Raw genomic sequence first — 16,691 nt, 5'->3', positions numbered from 1 at the left:
AACTCCCAGAGCTGGCTGAGACTCCCCCAGGTCCTGTTCAGCTTCTGGTGAACCAAAGAGCTCACCTATGAGGCAGGTTGCTGGTGTGCTGGGCCCCAGGGTAATAATGTTACTTACAAGGAAAGCATATTTATTCATCTCATAGAAGAGGAAATGGAACCATGCAGGGACTTGCCTAGTGGCTCTCAGCCTGAAGTAGCCCAGTGGGGCATGACCCCAGGTCTTTCCTGCCTCCTGGCCCACCCATCGCTGTTTCTGCTGTTCCCAGGAGTGAACTTGCCCTGGGAGGATGGAGCTCCACTTCTTCCAGCCTCACCCCCAAGTGAGTGAATACCCCCTGGGCTCTGATGGGGGCTGTGGGCCTTGGAGTAGAGGGTGTGAGGAGGCCCTTGGCTGGTTAGGGGACTAGCCCAGGAAGGAGTGTCTTCTGCTTCCTTCATCCCCGACCCTCCTGTCTCTGAATCCCATCCCTCTGGGTTTCCACATCTCCTTGCCATCACCCCTGGCCCACTTCCCTCCTTCCATGGCTCAGCCCCTTCTGAATAACCAGGCCTAGAGAAACCACCCAACCTGTCACCTACCCTCCACATGGGAAGACTGCGGCCCTGAGAGGGGTAGAGACCTGCTCAGTATCGTGAGGCTCTGCCTCTCACGTCTCTTTAAGAAAGAAGAGAGTCTGAAATCACATTGCCTGGAGTTTGTGCTTTAAACACAAGGCTAGTATTTGAGTACTTTTGCTGGGCTGGGGGGCCTTGAGGGGCCTATGCCCATACCAGTTCTCATCACAAAGGCCGATGCCCCCGGCGAGCCGCCTCTGTCTCCTCCAGCACGATGCCGCCACCAGACGTGCTCCCCCGCCTCCCCAGGTTCAAGGTGCTGCAAACCACCATCTAGTTTAATTCTCTCACCAGTCCTGGAAGTTGCATGATTTTCTATAGGTGAGGGCACCGAGGTGGGGAACTAGGCCACTGTCATGAGCTGACAGTGGAGGTGGATTTGCCTGACAGGTTCCGGTCCTAGGCAGTCCACGTGCTTCAGATTGCCCCTCCTTGCTGTGGGCAGCTGCTCCCTCAAGGGCCCCAGCATCTCGCACCCCCACATCCACTGCTGCTTCCCTACTTATCTTGTTTTCCAGCCAAAACCAGTCACTCTTTCCCAGAGCTCTCCACACTTGCCTACCGCCAGCCCTTGCTTAAGCTGTTCCAGCCCCCTGGAGTTCCCTTCCCCGCTCCATCTGCCCAGATCCCCCTTTGTCTTTTGGGGCTGGGCCCAGATGCCACTTCACGGAGACCCCCGTCTGCTTTGTCCTGATCAGAAGCCAGGCCCCTGCTCCTCTGAGCACCATCCCACTGTCCCGCTCTCTGGCTCCTGGCTCATGTGTCTGATATCACAGCACGTGGAGGGCAGAGCAGTCTCCTGGCCCCTAGCTTCCCTGGCCCGTAAGCCCTAAGGGCCTGGCACACAGTAGGTGTGCAGGGAGTAGCTTGGGTCCTCGTCCTGGGAGGGGCTGCACCTCCACAAACCATGCCATTCCTCAGCAGTCCCAGGTCAGCTAGCCTCCAGCTGAGCTGGTCCCAGCCCACTGGGGAGACCAGCTGCTTCCTTTAGCAATGGATGCTTGATGTTGGGAGCTGGCTTGTCACCCCAGCAGACTTCCCTGTGTATGCTTACGTGCCCAGGTTCTGGGGGCAGGAACAAGACAAACCCCCACCTCACCCACCCACCAACTCGGGACTCCTAGGCAAGTCTGGGAGCCTGGAAGGTATAGGTCCTGGGAGCTGAGTGCTGGCAGAGGGCCTCACGAATGCTCTGCCTGGCACTGCCACTCACTGGCTCTGTTGATTGCTGGCGGTGTGACTTTGAGCAAGTTGGTTAACCCCTCTGTACCTCAGATTCCTCATGCATTAACTAAGGTGATGACACACCTTCCTAGGGTTGCTGTGAGGATCGAAGGAGTCAACACGGAGTAAAGCACACAGCACAGCCCCGACACACACGCACATGTGCTCCCTGGATGCTGGCCGCCACCGTTGCCGGGAGAGTGGAGGCAGGGTGTGGGGCGTGTTCAGGGAGAGCTTCCAGAAGGTGGCGATAGGTGAGTAGCCACCTGAGAGATGAGACATGGAAGGCAGGAAAGGATGCTGCAGGAAGACAGCACTGCAGGGACCAAGGCTTGGCTTGGGAACCTGAAAGGGAGTGTGGGAGACCCTGGGCTGGCGGCGCACAGGGGCGGTGTCCTGGACTTTAGCTGCCGCCTAGGGAGTCTGGACTTTGTCTCACAGCCAGTGAGCGGCTATGGATGGGGTATTTTTTTTCTTTTTCCTTCTTAACCACAAAAGCAATATCTGCTCGTGCAAAAACTGAAACAATACAGAAGTGGGTCCTGTTAAGAAACTTCCTTCTTCGCCCTTAAATCTCATTCTGCCGAGGTCCCACTGTTGTTGATCTGGTGTGCTTCCTTCTAGAACATTTTCTGTGCCTTTATAAACATATTTATTGTGTGTTATCTTTTTAAAAAGAAAAGGAATGAATCATATTATGCACATTACTCTACGACTTCCATTTTTCATTTCCCAGGGTGCTGTGGGCATCTGTCAGTGTCACGGAATACAGATCTCCCGTGTTCTTTTTAATCGTTGCCTAATATTCCATTGTTTGGCCGTAATGAAATTTATGTAACTAGGCCTGGGTTGATGGATATTTAGGTTGCCTTCAATTTTTCACTGTTGCAAATAATGCTTCAGTGAACATCCTCGTATATATATCTTGGCTGACACGTGTAAGCCTTTCTGTAGGATAGGCTTCTAGGTGTGGAGTTGCCCTGGCGCAGGGTATGCTTATTAAATTTTAATAGGTACTGTCACGTTGTTCTTCCAAAAGGTTGGTCTAGTTTTTGCTCCCACCCTTGATATCTGCGGGGAGCCATTTCCCCAGCTGCCCTCTGCACTGAACATTATCAAGCTTTTTAATTTTCGCCAGTCCAGGAAAACATCTCACTGTGGTTTCAACACACTTTCCTTCTCCCCAGCGAGGCTGAGCAACTTTTCATGTGGTTATTGGCCATTTGTATTTTCTTCTCTGTGAATTGACTGTTCCTATCTGCTGCCTATTTTTCTTTTCTTTTTGCCTTTTTCTTATGGGTATGAAGGAGCTTTTAGTATATTAGGGATTTTAAAACTTTTGTCTGTGTGTTGGAAATATTTCCCCTACTCCGCTATTTATCTTTTTAACTTTGTTTATGGTATCTCCAGCCATAGAGAAGCTTTAGATCTTTATTCAGGCAAATCTGTCAGGCTTCTCTTTAGGGCTTTATGTGAAACTCAGAAGTTTTACATCCTGCTTGGTTAGGCTTCTTGGGAGGGTTTTAAGCGGCGTGCGGGTGAGGTAGAATTTGCGACTGGGAAAGGTCATTCTGGTTGCCACTGTGTGGAGGGTGGGTGGAGTGGGGACTGCACGCTGGCTGGGGTGGGGGTGAGGGAGAACTGGGAGAAGATGCGATTGAGAAACATTCAGGCATTGGCTGACCGTGGTGAGGGGACGTGAGGGTGAAGAGGGAAAGAAGGGACTCACAAGTGATGTCTGGGTATTTGGCTGGGGACCACGTGGCTGATGCCACCACCAGCCTGAGTTAAGGATGGGAGAGGAAGGGAAATGTGTGCCCATGCACATGAGTGCTCCCCTTGGCAGGGACACATGTGCACAAGAGTACACACATGACAAGGACACACGTGCACATGAGTGCACACACGACAGGGACATGTGCACATGAGTATACACATGGCAGGGACACGAGTACATACATGACAGGGACACGTGTGCACATGAGTACACACACGACAGGGGCACATGGGCACACGAGCACACACACAACAGGGACACACATGCACACGAATACACACACGACAGGGACACGTGTGCACACGAGTACATGCATGACAGGGGCACACGGGCACATGGGTACACACATGATAGGGGCACATGGGCACATCAGTACATACATGGCAGGGACATGTGTGCACACGAGTATACACACATGACGGGGCACATGTGCACACGAGTACACACATGACAGGGACACATGGGCACACGAGTACACACACGACAGGGACACATGTGCACATGAATACATACAAGACAGGCACATGGGGGCACGAGTACACACACGACAGGGGTACATGGGGACACAAGTATACATGCATGACAGGGACACATGTGCACACGAGTATACATACATGACAGGGACACGTGCGCACGAGTACACACACGACAGAGACACATGGGCACATGAGTACACACACGACAGGGGCACATGAGTATACACACATGTATACATGTGTACATGTGAGTACATGCATGCCCATGTACATGCTTAGAAGCTCTGAAGATGGGCATATTTGTGTTCTGGCTCCATGGCAGGGAGTAGGGGGGTGGTGTCTGCTTTTTGTGGAGTTTTTTTCTCTACCAAGTACTGTACAAGGGCAACACATATACACACGGACACACAGACACACACACACACACACACTCTCACACGTGCTCTGTAATCTCTACTGTCATATGAAATACACTTTACAGGTAAGGAGCCAGTCTCAGTGTAAGTAATTCACTCAAGGTCACAGGACTAGTAGCAGAAAGTGGATTTTTTTGGACAACTTGGATCCGACCACCCACAGACAGAATTCCTGCCCGTGGCACTGAGGCGCCTTTCATTCATGTCTAACCTGACCAACCCAGCTTCATCAGGGACTCTTAGGATGAGTGCTACAGCCTGACTGCCTGGGTTTGAAACATTGCCTCATTCCAAGTGAGGCAGTTTACTGCCCCTCTCTGTGCCTTGGTTTCCGCATCCTGAAGATGCAGGCAGTGGGACTTTCTGGTGATCCAGTGGCTAAGACCCCATACTCCCAATGCAGGGGGGCCCAGGTTCAATCCTGGGTCAGGGAACTAGATCCCACACGCTTCAACTAAAGATACCGCATGTCACAACAAAGATTGGAGACCCCACATGCTGCAACTAAGACCTGGTGCAGCCAAATAAATAAATTTTTTTTTAATCACTGCAAGAAATGCAGGCAGTGGCAGTGCGTGCCTCCCAGGTTGCTGGCGGGCAGCGAGTGTGTTAGCGAGTGGGGAGTGCCCAGCACAGCGAGGGCTGAGCTCTCTGGGCGGCTGACTGCGGCGGCGGTGACTAGATGGGGATGTCCGCGCCCTTTACCCTCTCCCACCCCCCCATCCTCCCTCTGCCTGCCACCTCTCTCCTGTGTGCCAGCTCTCCCTCCATTCCCCACAGGAACGTCTCTTATTTGCCTTTGAAACTTCGTCCTCTGTTTTCAGCCCCCAAACCCTTAGCAGACAGTGAATTGAAGCCCAGTCAGTCAGCAAAAAACCATTCAGGGGAAAACGATTCATGTTGTGCTCAGGGAATCCTCCCCCAAGCAGTTCTAGTCAGGCATTTTCCATGAGCCAGTGCATCCATCCCAACATTGCCTGGGTCCCTGGGTACCAGACCATAACGTCCAAGCCTAAAACCCCTTCGTCCCTGAGTGGGGATGTTCGAGTGTGCTTTCGAGCCAGGGGGCTGAGCTGACCCCACCTCAGTCAAATCTCAACTCTAACCACAAGCCATCGCTGGAGCCCTGACCCCAGGATGAGTAATTCTCAGCATCATTGGTCAGGAAACTTGCCCGCAGGAAACAAAAGGAGAAAGCACAGCACATTTGGGGCATGGTTCCTCAGGGCTAGCATGTCTAAGCAAATCCTGTGGTCATCAGGGTGGGGGCAAGGTATGCAAACTGGGGTAAAACCTTGGGTCTGCACCCAATTTAAATTTTCTCCTAAGCCAAAAAGCTCACTGAAATCACTGAACTTATCATTATGAATTTCTCATCATCAAAATAAGCCCCCAAGTAAATAAACGCTTGTGGTAAAGAATGGAGCAGTTATTACCTGTTTCTTTGTAGGGTTTAGTTTTCAGTTATACTGTATCAGTCACACCCTTTTATTCTTAACTGAAAGGATGGCAAAACTCGCTTCAGTCTTTCTCAGAGAACAGCTATACCAAAAACTCCAGGCCCCCAACCCCAAAGCCTCCAAGAGAGGATTCTTCACGACCGCTCCTTTGGAAGCTCCAGTCCCCAGGTCCCCAGGGTCCACAGAGCCTGCCTTTGCTCCAGGGGCTTCTTCACTTTAAACAACCCCACCCCTGCCTCTGACCCAAGTCCCCACCCCCAGCCCACCCCAGCACCTCTGTGGGTGCCATGCGGTGCTGCAGTTTGATCTACCCCGGCGTCAGTTTGAAACCATGGGCCTTTGGGTGCACATACTCAAGTGCTGACACCAGCACCCAGCACTCATTCTCAAGAAGAGTCCTTTTACTGGCCGCAAAGAAGCTGTATTGTACCAGTTTGGGGTGAGTGTGAGTAGCAGAGGCAGTGTATTTTATGGCAGCCAGATCTTACTTCTTGGAAAAGGGGAGAAGTCACAGGGACCCTATATAAACTAAGGGATTTCCTCCTAGGTCCTCTGCCGGCCTCCTGCCGTCATCTTGAAGGGCTGCCTCCTCCCCCTGTTCCCTGTGTTGTCCCACAGGAGTACACACCATTTAAGATGATAATTGCCAAAGTAGAGTTCCAATAATTTCAAAACATAAATCTACAATGAAACCTGCGGCGCATTGTTGCTTGTGGCTTCAAGGCCCTGGTTGAGTTTTCCTGCACTCTCCCCCACCCCAAATTGTCCATCCAGGACCAATCAGCTTGGAGTTCAGGGGCCTTTCTGGGAGCTGAGTCAGGGATAAAACTCAAGATGTACCAGCCTTTATTCTAAAGTCAAGTTCAAGTCCTCGAACGTGGGCCAAGGCCCTCACCATCAAAAAGATGCTCCTAGTTGACTCAGCTGCCACCTCCCTTCTCCAGGTGGGGACTGTCCTGCTAGTGGATCCTGTGGAAGGGCCAGGAACTGCCCCCACCCCTTCCCTTGTAAACACAGGGAACCCTTCAACTTGGGAACTGAAGTCATTCCATCTCTCACGGGAATCCTAGTTATTTGGGGCTCCCAAACGGAGCTTAGTTCTGTCACCCAGAAAGTCATCCAAACGTGTTCTTAAACCATATGCCCCCACGTGGCTGGTGGGGATGTAGGGAGGGTAGAGAAGTGCTTCACTAATAAGCTCTCTCTGAACTCTCAGTGATTTAATGCCATAGTCCCAACCTTTCTGGCACCAGGGACCAGTTTCATGGAAAACAATTTTTCCACCGGGGTGAGGGTGGGGGGAAGGTTTGGGAATGATCCAAGCACATTCCATTTACTGTGCACTTTCTTTCTGTTGTTATTACATCAGCTCCAACTCAGATCACCAGGCATTAGATCCTGGAGGTTGGCGACTCCTGATTTAATGTGACAAGGCTCCCTTCTTTTACCATATGAATTCACAGTACATGACCGATGTGGGAAGTGGAGAGGGTGGCAGAAGCTGGTCCATTTAGTCACACGGGGACCCAGGCTGAAGCTCAACCATGTGGTAGCTGCCCCCTGGAACTCACAGCCTTCTTTGACCACAGTGGCAAAGGAGGGAAAATGGAAGAGGTGCACACGGGCTCCTAAATGCATTGGCGCAGAGGTGACATGTCATCTTTGTTCACAGCCCACTGGCTAGAACATCTCATATGGTCTCAACTACCTGCAAATGGGCTGAGGAAATGTGGGGACATTTTGTTGGGGAGAGGGGATGGAGGAAATGTGCCAGATATTCAGTGAGCAGTGAGAAGTGAAGTTTGGACAAAAGGTTTCATGTTATGGGATGCTCTCAGAGCAAGGGTTTCTGAATTGCCGAGGCCATGACGTCCTGTTCATTCTCTCCGCCTGGGGAGGCCTCAAGTGTGTGGGAGGGAACGGTGGGAAAAGCTTTGAGGAGGGGTCCCTGTAAAGGAATAAGCCCCTTGGCAGGCCTGGGCCCTTTACCACCAGGCTCCAGGTTTGACTCAACCTCACCCCACTTGTCCCTATTGGTTGCTTGCAATACCAACATAAAATGAATTTTTTAGGAGGAGAAGGAGAATCGAGAGTGAGAATGAATTCAGCTTTGGAGGGGAAATATCCAAGAGGTAGCATCTAGAAGCCCCTGTGTCTTTGTTTGGGCTACGTAACAAAATACCAGAGAAACTGGGTGGCTTATAAACAACTGTAGTTGCCGTCTTACAGTCTGCAGGCTGGAAGTCCAAGATCAAGGTGCTGGCAGATTCAGCGTCTGGTGAGGGCCGGCTTCCTGGTTCATAGACACCGTCTTCTCACTGTGTGTCCACATGGCACAAGGGGCGAGAGAGCTCTCGGGGGTCTCTTCTATAAGGGCACTAATCCTGTTCATGAGGGCTCCACTCCCATGACCTAATCACCTCCTCAAAGCTGCACCTCCAAGATACCATCACACTGGGGATTAGGGTTCAACTATGAATCTTGAAAGGGACACAGATATTCAGGCTATGGAACGCTGGACTGAAGTTGTCTTTCTTCCACATTTTCATTCCTTCAGCAAATGTGACTGCGATGGGCCATGTTCTTGTACTGATCATGACACCAGACTCTTGACCCCAGCACACCGGAGATTGAAGCTCTGCTCAGCGGCTTGTTAGCTCTGGGTTAATTGCTTCTCTCTACCTCTGTTTTCTCCTCTTTAAAGTGGGGATAGCATCTGTCTCTCTTAGGGCGGCTGTGAGGATTAAATGAGTTAGTATTTGTCAAGCACTCAGAGTAGTGTTGGGCGTGTGATCAGGACTCTGTAAACGCGTCATCATCACCACCATTATCCAGCACCAGGTACCGTTCCAGATACTGCAGGAGTAAATCTCATGGTCCCTTCTCTCACATATGATGGGAGAAATGGAAAATAAACAGAAAGAATTCAATCAAGATGTACTTTAAGATAGTGATGGTACTAAAACAGAAGTGAGGTACATTAAAAAAAAATCACTCATGTTCATGAGTCAGTAGGGAAATGCAAATCAAAATGACAATGAGAGTTAAAGCAATTCTACAAACGCCCCCAATAAACTTGGATTTGATAGCCACCCCCCTAACCCAAAAAAATGAGATACCACTGCTTATCTCTAACATTGACTTTCACAAAATTGACAATAGTAACTGCTGGTGAGGGTACAGAGTAACTGAAACTCTCATATGTTGCTAGTGGGAATGAAAAATGGTACAGTCACTTTGGAAAAAAGTCTGGCTATTTTTTGTAAAGTTAAAAATATGCTTACTGTATAACCAAGGAATCCTACTGCTAGGTATTTTCCCAAGAGAAATAACAACTTATGTTCATAAAAAACTTGTATGTGAATATTTATAGTGGTTTTATTCATAATCACCCCGAAATGGAAAAAATCCAAATGTCCTTCAGCTGTTGAATGGATAAACAATTGAATACTACTCAGCAATAAAAAAAGAATGAAATTCTGGTACAAGAAACAACACAGGTAAATCTCAAATGCATTATTTGATAAAGGAACAAAGCTAGACTCAAAAGGTTACATATGGATGATTCCATTTGTATGAGATTCTGGAAAAGGCAAAACTATAGAAACAGAAAACAGATCAGTGGTTATGAGAGGCAGGGATAGGGGGAGTTGACTACAAAGGGGACAACTCATGGAGACTTTCAGATATGGATGGTTAATAGAATTGTTCTTTACCTTAATTGCAGTAGTGGTTACGTGTTATATACAGCCATCGAAGCTCAGAACTGTGCCGTAAAAAGTGTAAAGTTTGTTCCAGTTTTATTTAGAAATAATCAATATACATCACTGTAGACATTTAAGGTGTACGGTATGATGGTTTAATTTTCATATATTGTGAAATGATTACCACCCAATATCCATCATCTCATATAGATATATAGAAAGAAAAGAAAGAAGAAAAAAGGTTTTCTTCATGTAATAAGAACTCTGAGGATCTACTTTCTTAGTAACTTTCGTGTGTAACAAAACAGACTGCTGACTACAGTCATCATGCTGTGCTTGTCCCTGGCACGTACTTATCTTGTAACTGGACATTTGTACCTTTTGACCCTGCTGTGCCGTGCTAAGTTGCTTTAGGCGTGTCCAACTCTGTGCAACCCCATGGACTGTAGCCCACCAGGCTCCCCTGTCCATGGGGTTCTCCAGGCAAGAGTACTGGAGTGGGTTGCCATTTCCTCCAGGTTATCTTCCCAACCCAGGGATCGAGCCAGAGTCTCTTACGTCTCCTCCATCGGCAGGCAGGCTCTTTACCACTAGTGCCACTTGGGAAGCCCTTTTGACCACCTTCCTGCAATTCCTCCTCCTCCTACCCTCTGGTTCTGGTAACCATAAGTGTGATCTCTTTTCCTAAGAATTTAGTTTTTTATTTCTATTTTTTTAGATTCTGCAGTACAGTATTTGTCTTTGAGTTATTTCACTTAGCATAATGCCTTCAAGGTCCATCCGTGCTGTCACAAATGGATTTCCTTATTTTTTCTGACTGAATAATTCTATCATATAGATGTATATGCATATATCTCATACCTTCTTCATTCATTCATTCACTGATGGACACTTATGTTGTCTCCACGTGCTGGCTGCTGTAAATAAGGCTGCGGTGAACACAGAAGTGCATCTGTCTTTTTGAGATAGTGTTTTCATTTCCTTTGGCTATATACCCAGAAGTGGAATTGCTGAATCACATGGTGGTTCTATTTTTAATTTTTTGAGGACCCTCCGTAATGTTTTCCATTGTGGCTGCACCAATTTCCATTCCCACCAACAGTGCACAAGGATTCCCCTTTCTCCGCATCCTCCCTAGAATTCTTTATCTAAAAAAGGGTAAATTTTACTGCAAGTAAATTATACCTCAATTAACCTGACTGGAAATAAAGCTCGCCGTGGGATTGTTGAGACAGGGAACACCGAATGACACGTCAGTCACACAGGGTAGTGTGACTCGGGGAAGGAGGGGCTCCTGTGCAGGGTGGTCAGGGAAGGCTGTCTGAGGAGGTACCTTGAGCTGAACCTGGCTGAGGAGGAGCCAGGCCTTTGTGGAGCTGGAATGGGGTGTGCTGCAGGGCGGGCCTTGCAGCTGGAGCTGAGAGAGGGAGGAGAGGGCAGGACACACGTCAGGGGCCTCGACTCTCCTCCAGGCATGATGGAATCCCCTGGGGGGCATGGACAGAGGGTGACTGAAACACCGGTGTGGGCAAGGTGGTCCAGGGAGGAGAAAGGAGGGGAGGACGGGACATGGCAGCTGGGGGCCGTGTGTGAGGAGGAGTGGTGAAAATGAGGGGAGTGTGGGTGAGGAGCCTCCTACAGGAGGGAGAGGTCAGTTGGCCAGGGGCCCAGCAGCTGTGTGAGATGTAAAGCGAGGGGTTTGGACAGGGCCTCGAATGCCAGACCTGGGGGACTATTCGAGGGAGCCGGGAGATAGCAGGGAGACCGGTGGCAGAAGGCCCCTCGCTGAAGTGGGAGGCAGCGCTGAGCCCCCGGGGGCGGAGGGTCAGGATCTGCTCGGGGGCGGGGGGCGCATGCTGAGCTGGGCACCCCCGGGTTGCAGAGGCCCAGTCATTGTCCGCGCTCACCTCCCTGCTCTTCCCCGCAGTGCATGCTGGGACCGAGACGGACGGGCCGCCGCTCCCCCTCCCACGCCCCCGGCCCCCAGAGGCCCGGCTGTTTGCCTCCCGGAGCCGTCTGACCCAGGTAGGGGGAGATGGAGGTGGGCTCTCCCTTGTTGTGTCTCTGCACGGGTGGGAGGACTCTAAGAGTAGGGTCCCCGGGCACTGGGTGGATGAGCCCCTGTCGGGGCGATGGGGGGGAGGCGTATGGAGTGGGGTTTGAAGCCCCCAGACCCCCGCAGGGCCTCCTGGAGAGGAGCTCCCAGACCTCCAAGAGGCGGGCCACATCAGCAGCAACCCCTGCTTGCCAGGCTTCGTCCCCAAGACGCGGAGAGGCCCTCGTGTGGCTCCCACATATTGCTGTCTGCAGCTGGCTAAGGATCCTTCGTGGTACACACCTGCCAAGTTCTTTCGGCAGTGGGAGCTTTCGCCTCTGAGGTTTCTCATTCATTGCTGTCACTGGCTTTTCCCTGCCGGAGCTGCTATCTTCACTCGCCTGGTGTGTGTGTTTCTGTGAGTGGGGGCTCTTACTCCGGAAAGTCCCTGCTGTCTACAGGACACCCCCAGGGCAGAGGCGCTGTTTCTGGCACCGAGAACAGCCCTGCTCACTTTTAATCACTTTTAATCCCTCAGCGTTGGGCCCAAGAGAGGATATTTCTCAGTTGCTCCTGGGTGCCCCAGTAGAGGCTTTCTGCTTGGGATCAAGAGCTGGGATGCGGTGGGAGCTAGGCTTGCCAGAAAAAATACAGGATGTCCAGCTCAATGTGAACTTCAGAAAGACAACAGATCATTTTTCAGCATAAGTATGTCCCAAATATTGCATGGGACCTATGATTCTATTGATTCAATCTGGCGATGTTAATGGGAGCTGAAGCCCCAGCCCCCTCTTCTGTTCAGTCCCCGCTTTGCTGGGCCTATGGTGGCACCCTCAGAGCAGCTGTGTCCATGGCCTACAGAGGGGGCCCTGGAGCCAGGGGCGGTCAAGCCTGCTCAGGCCACAGTCCTGCAAACAGTCCCTGGGGCAGAGACTTGGGGTTTCTGCTAGAGGCTGCAAGGGCTGGCTGTGAAGGGTGCTCTTGGGGTCCTTGTCTTCCCCCTTCTGGCTCTCTGACAGCAGAATTCAGGCTGAGGAGGTCACTGGGTGGGGTCCGCTGGGCCTTTGTGCCTGTGAACGGAGCTGTGAGACTGGTGTGGAGCTGTGAGAGGAACCAGGAATAGAAAATTGTTTCGTGAGCTTGGAACCCAGAGTGCTGGGGGGTGGGGATGGAGGTGGGTGGGGTAACAGGGATGAGGCAGGGCCAGATATGAGGGCTTAGAATGTCCTATTCCTGCATCCTTCAGCACTGGGGAGACAAGGGATGTGTTTTCTCCTTAGGTGGAGTAATTTTTCCAACTGTTAAGGTAATATGTTCCCTATATCTACCTATTGATCTAACAATGTAGATAATTTTTAAAGATTTTTTTAATGTGGACCATTTTTAAAGTCTTTATTGAATTTGTTACAGTATTCTTTCTACTTTATGGCTGTGAGGCATGGGGATCTTAGCTCCCTGACCAGGGATCAAACCCACATCCCCTGAATTGGAAGGCAAAGCCTTAGCCCCTGGACCGCCAGGGAAGTCCCTGTGGAAGTATCTAAAGCACGCAGTTCACGCTCCTCCCAAAGTCTCTTCCTTGCCAAGGCTAGCCACTGCTAACTAGTTCCGTATATCATATCCTTCCAGACTTGTTTCTGTGTGCTTAGAAACATATTTTAAAAGGAAAAACTATCATACTAGTTACACTGCCCTGTCGCTTGATTTCTCACTTAATATTATTGTATAGATCATTCTAGTGTTCTTCCCTTCCTTTTACGCCCATTGTATGGATAGTCTTTAAGTTATGTTATCAATTATTAATCCTGTCAGGGGCCATTTAGATTGTTTCTGGTGTTTGGTTATTTATAAACTTCACTTAGGGAACCTCCCAGTTCCTACATCTGTGTACACTTGTGCTTTGGGTCCTTTGGGGGTGTTTCTGGAAGTGGACTGCCTGGGTCAGAGGGCACGCACATTTCCAGGTTTGACCCACAGGCCAGATCAACCTCCAGAAACTTGTGCTGACTTGCCATGTACAAGAGGCCTTGTCCCTTCACCCTTGCCACCCTGACATTATCACTCACTTAAATCCCTGCCAGCCTGGTAGGTAAAAGTGATTTATTTTACATTTCTTTGATCACCAATGAGATTGGGCATATTTGTGTGTATTCTTTGGCCATTTCAATTTGTTTGCCTGTTTATCAAGTGCCTATTCATGTCAGATCCTCAGCTTATTCTTCTATTCATCTGTCCCTTTATTCAGTAAGCATTAATTGAGCATCTACCACGTGTTGGATACTGTTTTGTTTAGGGTCCTAACTGAACGAAACTGACAAAACAAAATCCCTGCTCCGTGGAACTTAAGCTCTTGTGAAGAAGAGACAGCCAAGGAAAAACAGATAATCAAGTGAAATCTAGTGTGTGTATGAGTGCTGAGTGCTAAGTGCTAATGAGAAGAAAAGTGAGCAGAGTGGGGATGAGAAGTGTCGGGACACTTGGTTATGGCAGTCAGGAAGGCCTCGCTGGAAGACGGCAGTAAAGAAAAGACCTGTAGGAGGCGAGAGAATGAGTCACACAGATGTCTGGGTCCCTGAGTTAGGGGTAGGCCTGGCCTGTTCAGGGCTCGGGGAGAAGGCCAGTGTGGCTGGAACAGGGCGAGGGAGGGAGAGAGTGGAGGGTGCCACCAGCGAGGGATCAAGAGCCAGACCTCACAGGGCCTTGTGGGCACCCTAAGGCCTGGGCTTTTCCTCGGAATGAAGTGGGGAAAGCAGGGAGACATGGAAGGTTCTGAATCATGGTATGACACAATCTGAATTTCATTTTAGCCAGATCACTCCAGCTACTGAAGGGGGCCAGAATGGACGCAGACAGATCAGGCGGTAGATGGTTGTGATGATCCAGGGAAGGGATGGTGGGGTGTGGACTAGGGGGTCTTGATGGAAGTGGGGAGAAGAGAAAAGATTCTGAGTACATGTTAATGGTAGAGCCAGTAGCATTTGCTGGCAGACTGGATGAGGTGGTGTGTGTGTGTATGTGAGAGAGAGAGAGAGAGAGAGCCAAAGATTACTGACTTAGTCATTTTAAGCTGCCATAACCAAATACCATAGGCTGGGTGGCTTAAACAACACACATTTATTTCTCACACTTCTTTAGACTGGGAAGGCCAAGATCAAGGTGCTGGCAGACACAGTTCTTGGCGAGGACCCTCTGCTTGGCTTGTAGATGACTACCGTCTCGCTGTGTGCTCATGTGACTTTTTTGTGTGCTCACGGAGAGACTGAGCCCTGGTATCTCTTCCTCTTCTTATGAGGTTACCAGTCCCATCATGAGGGCCCCGCCTTCAGGACCTCATCTAACCCACATCACATCCCACCTCCAAACACCAGCACAGCGGGAGTTGGGGTTCCAACGTACGAATTTTGGGAGACACAAACATTCAATGCATAACAGTGACTCCAAAGGTTTTGGCCCGAGTAGGGAGAAGGATGGGACTGCTGCCATCCACAGAGCAGAGTGAGTTGATTGAGAAGAGTGGGTTTGATGTAGGGGAGGAGAGGAGCTCAGCTATGGATGGGACTGGCTACATGATGTGTGGGAGCCAGAGCTAAATGAAATGTATGGTCTTTTGTTTGAAAAATAATATTAAGAATTTCAAAGTGCTGAGAGTAGAGCATTAAACTAAGCCTGGGATCTTGCTGAGTGTGGGGCTTGGTGCAACTGCCCAGGTGGGCCCCAGCTGTGGAGAGGTGAAGTGTGAGATGCTAGTAGACATCTGAGTAGAAATGGATATGGGGGTGAAGTTCAGGGCCCAGGTCTGAACTGGAGATACAAATACATGGTCATCAGCATAAAGCATGAAATTGGGTAAGAGCATGAAGGGAGTAAGTGTAGGTGCAAAGGGCTTCCCTGGTAGCTCAGCTGGTAAAGAATCCGCCTGCAGTGCAGGAGACCCTGGTTGGATTCCTGGGTTGGGAAGGTCCTCTGGAGAAGCGATAGACTGCCCACTCCAGTATTCTTGGGCTTCCCTGGTGGCTCAGATGGTAAAGAATCCGCCTGCAATGTGGGAGACCAGATTCAATCCCTGGGTTGAGAAGATCCCATGGAGGGGGCCATGGAAACCCACTCCAGTATTCCTGCCTGGAGAATCCCCATGGCAGAGAAGCCTGGCAGGCTGCAGTCCATGGGGTTGCAAAGAGGAGGACACAACTGAGCGACTAAGCACAGCACATAGGTACAAACGAGAAGGACCAGAGACCCCGTCCTGGAGCCTCCTTTGGTCTGAAGTGAGGGAGCTGAGGAGGCACCGAGAAGATGACTAAGCAGGTGCAATTAGTGAGGTGGAAGAGAGCCAGGTATGCTATCCTGGAAACCAGGGGCAGGACATGTTTCAAGCATGAGGTCGAGGACAATGCAGGCTGAACATTGATCATGCATTAGCCGTGGGGAGGTCACAGGCAACCTTGTTTGGTGGGAGGGTGTGTGAAATGCATCTTATTGACCTGCAAGAGCAGATTGATTTATAAGAGGATGAGAGATTTAACCCTTTACCTGCCATATATTGCAAATTTTTTTCACAGTTTTTTGGCTGTTTTTTGGTCATTTCAATTTATGGAACTTTTTTTAAAACCCCTTAAAAGTTTGAAATGGCCCTGCAGTCAAGTCCATCACTATTTTCCTTTAGAGTTTCTGGCATTACCCACCGAAAAGTTTTGAAAAGTTGTCTTATGTTGTTTTCTAGTTCTTTATGATATATAAGGGGCTTCCCAGGTGGCGCTGGTGGTAAAGAACCCACCTGCCAATGCAGGATATGTAAGAGATGTGGGTTCCATCCCTGGGTCGGGAAGATCCCCTGGAGGAGGGCATGGCAACCACTCCAGTATTCTTGCCTGGAGAACCTCATGGACAGAGCTCTCATGGCGGGCTACAGTCCACAGGGTTGCAAAGAGTCAGTTACAACTGAAGCAACTGACCATGCAGCACGCATAATATTTAAAAATATT

The 16,691-nt window shown here is 49.9% G+C and overlaps 1 protein-coding gene across 2 annotated transcripts in view; it reads left to right on the top strand.

Annotated features, from left to right (window-relative positions):
* Nucleotides 1-16,691, top strand: part of LINGO1 (leucine rich repeat and Ig domain containing 1) — a 214,037-nt gene that overhangs the window by 135,431 nt on the left and 61,915 nt on the right. For both annotated transcript variants that reach the window (XM_069558876.1, XM_069558874.1), the window contains exon 5: nucleotides 11,602-11,699. The gene's annotated coding sequence lies outside the window, so the exon portion shown is untranslated. The remainder of the gene's footprint in view (nucleotides 1-11,601; nucleotides 11,700-16,691) is intronic.

Source organism: Ovis canadensis, chromosome 18, assembly GCF_042477335.2.
Source record: "Ovis canadensis isolate MfBH-ARS-UI-01 breed Bighorn chromosome 18, ARS-UI_OviCan_v2, whole genome shotgun sequence".
Lineage (NCBI taxonomy): Eukaryota > Metazoa > Chordata > Mammalia > Artiodactyla > Bovidae > Ovis > Ovis canadensis.
This window is presented reverse-complemented; position numbering and strand designations above follow the sequence as displayed.